General features: G+C 44.0%; 1 protein-coding gene across 2 annotated transcripts in view; it reads right to left on the bottom strand.

Annotated features, from left to right (window-relative positions):
• Positions 1-11904, bottom strand: part of WDFY3 (WD repeat and FYVE domain containing 3) — a 152879-nt gene extending 140975 nt beyond the window's left edge. For both annotated transcript variants that reach the window (XM_059471358.1, XM_059471359.1), the window contains exon 1: positions 11583-11904. The gene's annotated coding sequence lies outside the window, so the exon portion shown is untranslated. The remainder of the gene's footprint in view (positions 1-11582) is intronic.
• Positions 11905-13650: the final 1746 nt, after the last annotated feature.

The following is a 13650-nucleotide window of genomic DNA, read 5'->3' as shown; positions in this document are numbered from 1 at the left end:
CCTGGAGGAGTAGATGGTAATTACAAAACAATTATTTGGATACAATTATTTGCACCTCTTTGCAGACAGGGCATCTTCCAATCATACCCATTTTAGTACCTCCAAATGCATGGCTATGTGCTAGAAACCAGATTGGGAAGAAGGGATCTGAACACACAGAACAAATCCCAAAGGAACCAGCACGCCCATGGTGATGTAAGTTACATGACCCTCGAGGGCAGCAGGAGGCATCCCTGAATTGGGGAAGGAGGGGAGGACTTCAAAGCAGGCAAGAAATATTACTGCATAAACCAGCACATCAACAGACTACTGTGTGACATCTAAAGGTCAGCCTTCTTATAGCTCAAGAGAGCAACCAGAATACAAATGACTACCAAACACTTAAATATATTTTATTACTGAAAGCTAAATTTATTATTGAAGGTCAAGATAAAGCTAAAAAGAGCCTGAGTCGGCATCTCTGCATGCAGATCATATTTATACAGCTCAGGGCTCTTGGACCAAGCAGATAATGGCATTACAACACCTACTGGAAAGTGAGCAAACTCACTTCAAATATGAAAATGAAACCTCTTAGGACTGGTAACTGGCCAGGAGAACAGATTATTAACCATGTAAGATTTCCCCCTTAACTCACAGCCATTAATTACACAGAACATCTTTTTAAAAGAGACACCTCCATTCAAATAAAAGATGTTGCAACCATTGCAGCACTGCTTATGTAGATAATTTCTTACAAACTGTCATCCAAAGCTGATCATCACAACTGAAACAACAGATTCTTCAAAAGGCAGTTGTTTTCAACTAAGAAAGGACACCACACAGAGTGAAAAGATGTAACATACTGTAATTATAGGGCTCCAGTACAAATGTTTTCCAGATATTGCTCCGGAACACCCATGTTCTCTGTCCTTACCTCTTCCTTTACCATGCCTTTTTATTGAAATAAAAGCTAATTTAGACCTGGCTAGCTATTCTTCCAGATGAATCAACATGACATTTCAAAACAAACAGAAAATGAGAGTAACCTATTAAGAGGTATAAATTTTGAGACAGTAGTACAAGCCTACATACTTAGTACAAGCCTTCAGCTCATGATGAAGCTTTGCCACCATCCTCCCAGACCTGTTCAATATTTTCTTTGACGTCTTAGAGTCCCATCTCAGGAGTATTCGTTACAAATGGTATAAACTAACATCAACATAAGCATAAGCAAAGAAAAAAAGAAAGGGAGGGTGAGAACACCACATTCCTTCTGCAAGAGAGGAGTAAGGAACAGTATTAATGCAATATCTATCTGTAAGCACATACACTCCACACAACTCAGCCTAAGCATTATTCTAACAGTACCTGAGAGGAGAGCTGGAGGGCGACACAAATTATTTTTAACCCAAAGACTAAGAGTTACAGTAAAATGGTCAAAACAAAATCCTCATGTCTTGTTTGTCAGACTGTGGTTTTTCTTCTCCTACTTACATGCTGCTAATAAAAAAGCTAGGGACAGAGGGAAAGGGACTTATTTTGCTGGTTTTACTTTTTATTGGTAGATTTTTGCTTGTTAACTGGTAAACTGGACATCACCATACCAACAAAATTTAAAAGAAGGTGAAAAGAATTCTACAAAATTCAAGACACACAGAAATACCTCTTGTCCAGACTAAAAAATAACCGCAATACTTGAATTAGAGAGAAAATAGCATAGAAAAAAATTAAAGTTTTCATCATGCCTCCATTTTCCATTCATGTAGACAGAGCAATCTTCCTGAAACATTTATACAGAAAACTACTCAAAGACAGTCTTCACACATTAGTAAGAAAATGCACCACTGTGCACCTACTTTTCTTCTTTAAATATCAAGGCCATTCATGAACCCCAAACAATGCAGTTCTTTTAAAAACATGGGTTTTTCAGAGATTTCTCCAACATTATTTAATGCTTTAACAAGAAAGTGTGACTTCTGACCAGTGTTCTTTACGTGCTCCAAGTTAATAGCAAACTTTCAGTCGAGTCAGGGTGCTCCTGACCAAGCTCCTGTACTTCTCCACCTGATTAAGTGCAGGCTCATTTCTTTGAACACCCACCCTAAGCCAAGTAAAAGGGTCAAAGGGCACTTGTTTGTAATTAATTTGTTTAAGTCTACAAAAGCAGCTTGCTTTCTCCTGGGTAGAGGTAAGAGCCCTCTGCAAGCTGTGCTCACTTTTCAGCAAGGTTTCCCTCAGCCACTGCTGGCACATCACTGCTGCCCACCACTCCAAGAGCAAACAGAGAAGTCTGAGCAACAGACCAGTTATAAGCCCACAAGTGGACAAAAAAACAGTTACAGTAAAATATCCAGTCTTTGATAGCCTACCACATTAAAAAATATTTTACTATCTTCAGTATCATGTGGGGGAAAAAAAGAGAAAAAAAATATCACTCTCTGCCTATCTGCCACTGGGCTTCACAGTGGACATGAAATATTCCCATGTCTTCATTTGCTATTTAAAGCATTAAAAAAGCTTGTCCCACACCCTTACCACTTTCTGTAACAAGTCAGGCCTCAAGCACCATGTTCCCAACCTCTGCAAATGTCCTGCTTCAAGCACGATTACAGATGTCCCTTCCAACAAAAATTTGACCAGTGTGTTCAAACTTTTCCAGGTGAACCTAAATTTTAAGATGAGTCCTTCCTCACATAATAAAGATGAGTATTCAGAGACAGCAGCAGTCTATTGAACCCAAGTCAAAAAAATGCATTTCAATTTACTATGACCCTGCAGTGCTTGAGGTGCTCCACTTCCCTACTCATTGTGAGTATTTCAAAGGCAGACAACAAGCGTGTCTAGGGACTTTCACCTCAGCACCACAACCCTCAGCTTAATGCAACAACACAACTCTAGGCTGAATGCCACACAATATGAACACCTACTAATGATGGCACCCTTTTCTTTTCCTAAACTACTTAAATAAGCTTATTCTCATACTCTGTGCTATTATGTTTTCATTTGAAATGTTTATCCTTACTCAGGTGGCAAGTTCAACTTCATCCTGCAAAGGATCATGGAAAAGAGGATAGACAGGAAAGCAGAAGAGTGTTTTCATCTTTTAAATTTATTCTGTTTGTTCCAGAGGAACCTAAACCCTCACCTTGGTATATTCTCTACTCAATCTGAGCTACTTCAGACAAACATCAACTATATTGATCTCCTCCTCTAAAGAAAGATCACAATGCAAAGACACATAGCTAGACTAAAAAGATTTTTCCAAGTACGTTACTTGCAGTACACACACCTCCTCTGCTTCCTTTTATTAAAAAGGAGAAAAAACCCAAACAAAAAAACCTAAACATTCACATAATCTGTATTTGAAGCATACAATATGTGTATATGTGCTTTAATGAAATAAAACCAGGTTATAACTTTAGGGTTTATCTGATCAGTAGGCCATCCCAATTCATAGCAGGGAAGTTTATGTGCTGACTTTGGCTGGAGTAGACTTCATTTTATTCAGAGTGGCTGGTATGGGGGTGTGTTCTGGATTTATGCTGAACTCAGGGTTGATAATACAGAGATGTTTTTGTTATTGCTGAGCAGTGCTTACACAGAGCCAGGGCCTGTCCTGCCCTTTGTACCAGCCACACCAGCAAGGAAGCTGAGGATGCTTGGGATGGTGGGAGGAGACACTGCCCAGACAGGTGACCCCAGCTGGCCAAAGGGATATTCCAGACCATGTGACATCATGCCAAGCATACAAAGTGAGGGGAAGAAGGAAAGGGGAGTGATGGCGTTTGTCCTTCAAATAAATGGTTACGCATGATGGGGCTCTGCTGTCCTGGAGAAAGCCCATGGGAAGCAGGGAATCCATTCCTTGTTTCACTCAGCTTGTGTGTGTGGCTCTTGCTTTCCCTGTTAAAATGCCTTGATCTCAACCCACAAGTTTCCCAGCTTTTACCCTTCTGACTCCCTCCCCATTCTTGGTGCAGTGCAAGTGAGCAAGTGGCTCCATGGGGCTTAGTTACCAGCTGGGGATAAACTCTGACACTGTACAAGTAATTAAAAAATAAAAAATCCTGTTACTTATACAGCACATCCAGAGTCCTGTCTGTACAAAAACACCACCAGCTGAACTACAAGGGCTTTCAACAGACAGCAGGGAAGCCATGGTCTCCCCTGTCTTGATCCAACACTGCTGGGAACATGGCTATGTTGCTGGAAAGAAATGCAAGCAAAATATTTCTGTCTCCAGAAATTGCTACAGTCAACATAAGACATGTTGCTTTACACACTCTAATAATGAAAAGCTTGAGAAGATACTCCCTGCTTACTTCATGACCCACTCAAAATCTAAATTAAGTATTCATCACTAGCTTAGGCTCACTGCTCAGAACTGTTAAAAAGAAACTTTTGCAAACCTAATTAACAGGCAAATTATCATTTTCTTAGACCATATCCATAGAGACTTTGTTTTTACATTTGTACTGTGGCTCACTGCTCAACTGCTGACTCAAGTATCAGTATTTAACTTGTGATGCAACACCAAAACGGTTTCTATGCCTATTCCACATGACTGCTTATAAAATTATAACAAATGTTTACTTCTGCCTGTTCAGATAGGCATTCTTTCTTCTGCAAGTGTAAAGAAACTCCCAAATAAAATAGATTTCACTCCTCCTCAGTCACCTTATCAGACAGGAAACCAGTGATGACAAGAATATTACCAGCTCTGATCACAGCTTTCTCAGTCTCATACCTGTGGCACTCCAGCTCACACAATTTTGCCATGTGAAGATTCCAAAGATGACATAGCCCTCACAAGTTGTGGGGAAAAAATGACAACTGCATGCTTAAGGCTCAAAAGAAAAAAGAAATCAATTTGCTTTGTGCTTTCAATGCTTTAAAAGCCGTAACTTGAGCCAATCTCTCTACTGAGGGCCTACACCATGACACTTCAACTCTGAGAACAACAAAAGGCCCAACTTTCACATTAAGAAATGCACTCTTCAGCTGTTTTGTCTGTCATTCTGCCATGTGATACATTCTGTACTCTGTGCACTCATGCAAATACAAACCAAGGCCTCACCTCGTTCCTGGCTCTCACTTGAAGACCCAAGGACCTCCTTAAAATGCCATTAGAAGTAAACAAGCCTTGGCAAGCATACCAACACAGAACCAAATCCTAAGACCATCAATGGCACTCAATGCTATCAAGGTGGTGAATTCCTGTCTCTTGGTTCCAATACTCCTTTGGTTGTCTTCAGGCAACTGTTCAGTTTGATTTTTTGTTTTAGGGGGTTTTGTTGGGGCTTTTTGGGGGTGTTTTTTTTGTTTGTTTCTTGGGGTTTTTCCCCTAAACCTAAGTATAATTTCTGAGCTTGCTTCCACGCTCCCTGCTCTGCATCCCTTGGCTGCAGGAATCACATGAACTGGTACTGCCACTGATGCCTCCCTATCATAAAAACAAGCTTCCCTTAGAACAGCTCTCTACCACAGGCTGATACTCCCCACTGGTCTAATAAACCTCAGACAAAAGCTCAGGCTCATTATGCCAAGTGCACTTACATCTGATTAACCTTCTCAGGGAACTTCACCTAAGGCACTCTGAACAGTCTGTCTTTCTCCCTTTCGGGATTGCCCATCATCCAAGCACTTTAAAAGTCTTTAGAAAGTTTTATTACCAACCCAAGTTGATATTTTGGCCTATTTTATCCCCCTCTATCCTCTAAATAACATATCTTCTGGACACCCTAAGCATTTGCTTAGCCCTGCAATTTCTCCTACTATTTCCTGTATCTCAAATTAAAAAAAAAAAAAAAGAAGGATATGCTTACAGTGCCAAACAACCAAATAGAGACTTTTTGAAGTTCCTGCTGTACAAATCCCCTCTTCCTGTTACAGCCCATCGGTGAGCTCAGATTTTGGTTCTCAACAAGAACCAGGGATAAAAAGCAACACTATTTATCACCATGGCATTCAAACACATTCCACCTGCTGAAACAACACGCCATCACCTATTCACACAAATCAAACCATCCTGCTTTGGACAACAGCGAGATTTTCACCATGTCTTCAGATGAAAATGTAATGTAAGAACATAAAACGTGGTTCACTTGCACCCACATTCCACCTGGCAGAATGATACTGAGAAAAGCAGCACTAGGTAGAGCTACTCTCTCATATCCAATGCATGGTGATTGCTCTGACAAAAGCTGCAGTAAAATAGAAAGCCAGATGTACATTTTTCTCAAGAGCTACAGATCGACACTCTCACTGAAGTCATCACATTCCAAAATTGAAAGACCCCAAAAAAAACCCAAAACACCTAAGAACGTGTAGGAGTATCCTCTCCTTCTAGCCATGTGTCTATCTTTGCACTACCAAATTGTCAGCTCTGAAGGCTTGGGGTTTTTTCCCATTTGCTTATTTGATATAGCTGGTTTAAGATAAGGATCAATGTTGCTAACTCCTCAGTTTTGAAATCCTTCACTACAAATCCTCAAATGCAAATTCAAAATCAAAAGTGTCTCAGCCATTAGTAAGAAAATGTATGATTTGATGGAGGGACCAACTCTATAGTTAAATCTGTCTGACTTTTCTAAGGTAGATGTCTTAGAATTGGAAAAAGAAGCTTAAGTTACCCATGGAACTGATGAATACTCACCCAGCCTGAAAAAGCAGGAATTTGTCTCTTACATGCTTACAGTGCAACCAAAAAAAAAAAAAAAATCTGTAGAGCAAGAGAGAAAGGGATGAAATAAGCCACCTGGAAAATCCACTTCTTCTATGTGTTTTCAAATTTATTATTGTCTGTACATTAGATTAGCCAACCTGATCAAAGCTTTTTCCACATCATATTGTAATAAAAATGGAAATAATATTTGCGATGGTGTAAGAACTAAAGATCCTATTAATGCACTTCTGAATGTTATAATTCAGATGCATCCGTCTCATCTTTCACTGACATTTCTTAAAATTTGCCGAGAAATGAGAAGCTACTTGCCTTCATACCACTCAACATCCCTTATTGTTTATGGCTTCCACACAATTCCCTCTTTCCTAGCACAATACTGTTCTAGTGCATTTGAAATTTCAGAAGGTATTTTTTTACATGCGCAAGTTCTGCAAATCTGTTCCTATTCTGTGATATGTGAGAAGCATTACAAGTCACATGCTTAAGACAGGCAGAAATCCATCACAGGCAAGTGATGAAACACCAAAACCAGCAAAGCAGTCAAACCCCTCTTCCCTCATAGGAGAAAGATCCCAAAAGATAGCATGTAGTTCTCATTGGAATAAAGTAATTCCAAAACATCAAACTTCCCCCCCCCCCCCAAAATCTCAATACAGTTTTACTTCCACTATCACAGCTTTGCTCAACAGGTAGGGAGAGAAAAAAAGAAAATACACCATAAGAAAAAGCCAAAAATATTCCCTGCTGTCATTCAAAATTTCAAAAACATCAGCACAATGGTCAAAAAGCATGTCAATTGCACATTTGCACACAGAACAAACATCAGAAAATTTTGCCCCAGAGCTTTCATGGGAAAAAACTAAAGATGTAGGTCATATTCACTCACAAAAGACTTGAAGGAAATAAAAAAAGATCTCCTGCATACTTAGAGCAAAGCAAATAGAAAAGGAACAAGACCTATTCTTCCTTCTTTGGACTGGACAAAGCAGCCCTTCTCACTTGTTCTGAAAGCCTTGATACCAGCCAAGAGCTCCTAGCTCTTGGAATAAGAAAGTTCCCCCAACAGTGACACTAGCACCTGAGACCATGCCATGCCCTCCCCAGCAAGATGTTGCCATTCAGTGCTCAGAGCAGTCACCAAGCCCCTGTTTGTACCAGGGAGCTGCTGTACACATTTACCTGTAATACCCAGAAGAACAGGGGATGTGCCTAAAAAGCCAAAGCCTGCACTGCTGCCCCATCAAACACGGGTCGCTTGCCAAACAGATGCACTCAAGGCTGGATCACCACTGAGGCACACTCAGGCCTGCAAAGCTTGCAGCGCTCTCACCTCCCCAGCAGTGACTTCAGTTAAAATGTTACATCCTGCCAGCAGGATTTTGTACCAACAAAAGGACATGGCAACACTTTCTGTGCTGTCTGTGGGACAGCAGCTTAAAACAAATGCACACAGGAGCCTTATCATGTCCTCCCCAGCCTGGACAAGGTATGAACAGCCCAGCAGCACGATGAAAGTTTCCAACAGAAGATAAACAGTTTCACTCTCACATTATGAAACTGTAAATGAAATGACAAAGTTAAAGAGAGCTGTTCTAGGAGATATGACAATCTTACATCGATGCACCTCAGTCCTTCAACATATGAAGGCCTAAAGACTCAAGCTGTTGGTCACTTAGGACAGATAAGTAACAAAAAAGTACTTTTTAAAGCAACCAGTATTCCAAACACAAAGAAACTGACATTTGTATGTATTTGTCATAACTTGGACATTTCCAATAGTGTACTATTGCAATCAGCAACACCAGCAAGATGAAAAAAAAATAATCAAGAAGGAAACCAGTGAAGTTAAAAGCTTCTATATTAAAGCCATGAGGAAATAATTTGTTTTCCACCTACACACATATCCAGAAATTGTACTGTGGACCAAGAGAAAATTCTATTTCCCATTACAAAATGCAAGTTACATCCTAGTAACATATCATAAGAATAGACTTCCATGGTATTAATTATCAGAGAAGTAATCAAGCAATAGGGGGTAAATTGTGACTTAGATGCATGGTTTCTCACAGCATACTTTATCGGAACTCTTCAAAATCTGTTTATTTTGGACAAATGACACAAGACTTCCTCATGGCAGGAAGTCCTGCAAGTCAAAGGCCACTGCTGAAACAGTATTTCCACTATTTTGCAATAGGGACTGAAAAATCACTTACAGACATGAACGAAACTGCTAATTAACAGGAACAGATTTGTCCTCTGTCAATTTAACCACCCAAGAGGGAATCACTTTTTTCTCTTTACATTTTTCAGCTTAGCACATCTTCAGAACCCCAAGTGAAGGCCCAAAATCCAGCCACAGAACAATTCATATCAACATTTGGGAAGTGAAACATCATGTTACAACACCAAAGTTTCCAAACAATCTCATGACAGTCCTGAGCATTTCAAAGGGTAAGCAGAACATCTGTCCACACTCACCCCCATTCCCTGCACATAAAGCACCACTGAAAGTCTCCTGAATGCTAAAAAGCCCACAGAACACTAGTGGAAAACTGTGAATTAGTTAATGCAAGGTTGCTGGATGTGAAACACACTGCTGAATTCCTCTAACAGCAACACACATCAATACATCCTGAAGACCTGCTCACCTTGCACACTTGTGCCAGTTTAGCTCCACTAAGCCAGAATTAAGTACCAAGGTTTGAGTAGCCACACAGGCAGCTGTCAGATCACCTTTTCAGACCACTCCTATACCAAGATGTATAATTTCAACCTTGATATAACAAGGCTACATTATCAGTTACCATAATTATTTTTACATTTAGCATCTTTCTGCTACCACTTTGAACAAAAAGACAAGCATTCTTTTCCCACAGTCCTGTTCTCTTCCCTAGTACTGTGTGGTAGCAGAACTACCAAGTAGCTGATCTCAATGTATTGAACTGGAAACAAGCAACTGACTGGACACACCAACCCTTACTTAAACCTTGATACAGAAATGTTATATTACATCTTCAAATGGGTGCTGAAGATACTAAGTCACAGCAGCATCATGATTAACTAGATAATCAGCTGGCTAAGAGATGCAATATGACCATAAAAACCAAAACATACTACATTTTTATTCCAAGTCTAGAAGCCTAAAATTGCCCAACTAGAAAAGCAAATGTGCCCAGTTCATAGCAAACACATACCAAAGTGAAGAATACCATCCTCCAATCTGATATTTGAGGGATTCTTCTACCCAAAACACCTTGTTATCAACAGTGTTGAGTATTCCAGAGCTAGCTCCAAATGAGCTCAACAGACCCACACCACACAGTGAGGAGACACCCACTCACAGTCCAAATGTGCAACTGAATTTGGACCGCCAGCACATCTTGACCAGGGCCACGGAACAAAGGCACAATGCCACATAGACACACTTCCAGGACACGATGCCTGCCTACAATCTAAAAGCAAAGAAAGACACTTAGCTGGCTTACTGCCACTGACCAGTTCCCACAGCAGGTAAGTTCATATCTTCAAATGCTGTATGTCTACCAAGATGGCGCAGGATGAATGAGATATTGCAGAAATGTCAGTTCACACAGACTGTACAATTTGTTCACATAGCCTACTTCAAGATACTGCTAGCTTGTCACCAAATTATGCCAAGGATGCAATCAAGCTGGCTCTCTGCAGAGCCAGAATCCATAGGATTCTGTGAGCTCAGGAATATCCTACAGCTGTACAGCCATAACTGGGCACAGAAGCATGCACAGGCATCAGGGAGCAACTCTGCTTCAGTGAAGAAAAATAACTTCTGTTAGCTACAACACACAAAAATTACTTCTCTTAACAGGAAACCCACCACTTGTTTTTCGTAGTAAAATTTCATGGTCCAATACATGGACACGCATGGACCTCATCACAAACCAACGTTACCAAGAAACCAAAATTCAGTCATTAAAATAAGGCCAGGACTCACAGGTCTACACTGAAATCTTGCAAATTACTCTAGTTAGGAAAAAAAAAGTCAGTTAAATCATTCATGAAACTCTAGGTCAAAATAAATACATCTAGTCCTTTGCACTTCTTCCATAAGTGTTTTGCTATGCTGGCACAGTTAGAAATTATAAGCTTAACATTTCAAGGTGAACATCACACGGGGTTTCAGCACCCAGCTGAAACTGACTACTCTCTATGCAAACCTCTCCTTTGAGTGGACCATCTCAGAACTGCAGGGCGAAAACCACGCTCAAGACAAGGAGCAGGTACTTCAGCAGCCCCGCAAATCCCGCAACACCACGTTCCGAACCCTCCAGGGGCCACGACTCCCCTGTCCCCAGGGACGCACCGGGGACAAACCCGTCGGGTTCTGTAACTTCAATGTCCCTGCCGCACCGCGGGGTCGACAGCTCCAGGCTGCCGCCAAAATCAGTACCCGCATGAAAAATCAAAATAAAATGTGGGGGGGGAAAGCCGACCCGACCCACCGCCTGTGAGCCGCCCAGGGCCCGTGGCGGCCCCCCCACATTCCCTGCAGGCCTCCCCAGGGCCGGGGCCGCTGGGCCCCTCCCGCACCCCGCCGGGGCTCCCGCGGGAAACCCGCCCGACCCAGCCACAACAAAGGCGGTCGGAGCGGCCCAGCGCTCGCGGGGCTCCTTCGCGACCCCCAGGCTTCCCCCGGGCCCCCCCGGCCGCGGCCTCTGCATTGGAGCCGGAGGGGGGGGTGCCCGCGCAGTGACAATGATCGGCCGCCCCCGGCACCTGCGCCGCCGCCCCCTCCTCCAGCCCGGCCCGGCCGCTCGGCATCCCCGGGGAGCGGGGCCTGCGGCCGGGCCGAGGGGGCGCCGGGTCTCCCCGGGCCCGCCGACGGCGCAACAAAGCGGCGGGGCCCGGGAGGCGGCGGGCAGCGCTAGCGGGCACTCACCGGGGGGCAGCGAGGTCCCGGCGGTGTGGCTGTGCCGGCCCGGGGAGGGGGCGGCGGGCGGTTCGTCCCTCCTCGCTCTCGTCTCTGCGCTGCGCTCTCTCTCCGCGAGCAGCGCTCGGCTCGGGGGGTTACGCGGCACGGCGGCCGCGGCCGGGCGGTGCAGGCCGGGCCGGGAGGACCGCTCCTCCCGGGCGGGCTCCGGCGGGAGGCGCCGCCGCCGCCGCTGCTGCACCGTCCGGGCGCCGGGGTCGTCCCGGCCCCATCAAGGCCGGGCCGCGCCGAGGGGGCCGCGGAGGGAGCGGGGCCGCTCCCCGCGGCGGCTGGTGGCCATCTTAGTCCTCCTCCTCGGCGCCGCGTGCCCCCTCCCCGCCCGGCTGCCAGCGCTGCCTCCTCCCTCCGCTCCTCCTCCTCCTCCCACTGCTCCCGGCTGGCTGCGGTCGCTCCCGCGGCCCGACGAGGCCGCCCGAGGAGAGCCGCTTGGTCCTGGCAGGCCGTGGGCCCGCTTCTTAATTCTGGGGTTTATCGCAATTACCTTACCTTTTGGAGCGGTGGGTTTGGCTTCTCCCCGTTCTGTGACAGAATTCCCACTCCTCTAGCGCTGCCCGCCCGTGTCCTCTCCGTCTGCCCCGCCGCCACAGGCCCGAGCTGCTGACCCGCGAGAAGAAGCCGTCCCGAGCAGGGACCTGGATGTGTCATGAGAATGGGAGTGCAGGTCAATGCCGGAGCAAATAACCCACCCTTGAGCTGGGCTTGAGGTGCTTTCCCTTTTGCTGTTTGTCAAGTATACATCTAGGGAAAGTCCTCTGGATATCCCTAGTGCCAAGCACAGAGAGGATTGTATGCCTGTGCTGACCAACCACTCTCATCTGTATGATCCAGATGTTCAAACAGAATTAGTTACCCGTTTCCTACTAATCCAGAACTCCTGTTAAATTCCCAAAGCCGAAGGACTCCTTTTGTCCGCAGGACAAAACTTCGTTTTAGCCTTGCGCTGGGCACAGAGTGCAGGGTGTAACTGCACCCCGGAGGGGAGCTTCATCCACTTGGACGCTCCTGAGGAGCAGTGCAAAGGTGTGTCCACACGTGTGTGACCAGATATCCTTCTGCCTTTTTCCAATCACTTATAAACTTACCTCCTCTAAGAAATCAGCTGCTAGCAGCCATTCATTCTCTAGCAGTTTTGTTTGGGTTTGTTTTTTTCTTTTTGTTTACAAAATCCCTTCTGAAGCCTTCATTGAAAAAACAAAATAGCAGTTTGGAGAATCTGGCTGCAGGGGTAAAAGCTGCAATAAAAAATGCACAAACCATCTGAGACTTTTATGTTTCATTGGCAAATTATCACAAGCACCAGGAACCAGGACCATTGCCTCTTGCCTGTGCTACAGGGGTTTATTAAGTGAAGCTGTGTACTCTGTTGTGCTTGAGGATAAATGGAGTAAACACCATTTATCCATTCTTCTTTCTCTGGCCGTTAGCATCAAACATGTAAATGCACTTAATGTTTTTTCTGGCTAATGTTCTGCTGTTCAGCTGGCAGTGGAAATTTTCCAGTCCCATTCAGATGGGAAAAACTGCTTAAAACTTACAGATGTCTTGACTGAGGCTAGCTCTACTCCAACTCCCATGAAGCACTCACTGAAGACAAAAATATAACTCCAGACAAAGAAAGCCTACTTCTCCCAACTGAAAAATAAAATAAACAAGGAGAAGTGTGTAACATCCTTGCCTACACAACACAGTGCCATCTTTACTTGTTAAAGATATTTTCATGTGTTCAAAATTCACTGTGTGGCCAGAAGCAACATTTAGTCCAGCTCAGGGGAACACTCCAGGCTATAGTTTGGCTTGGAATGGAGCTAACTCTCCCTTTGCAATACCTGTCTTTTTTTTCTGCGCAGGACAGTCAGTGGAGAACCGAGAAAGAAATCATGCACAGTATATCAGCCATAGTCCTGTCCCAACAACTGTAATATGATCAGTGGCAGAAGATCTTAAGGCAGTTGGTATTCTTGCATCTCCCAAGAAAAACTTAAATTTTATTCCATGTATATCTTGTTTTGCCCCTCCT

This window comes from Ammospiza nelsoni, chromosome 4 (assembly GCF_027579445.1).
Source record: "Ammospiza nelsoni isolate bAmmNel1 chromosome 4, bAmmNel1.pri, whole genome shotgun sequence".
NCBI lineage: Eukaryota > Metazoa > Chordata > Aves > Passeriformes > Passerellidae > Ammospiza > Ammospiza nelsoni.
This window is presented reverse-complemented; position numbering and strand designations above follow the sequence as displayed.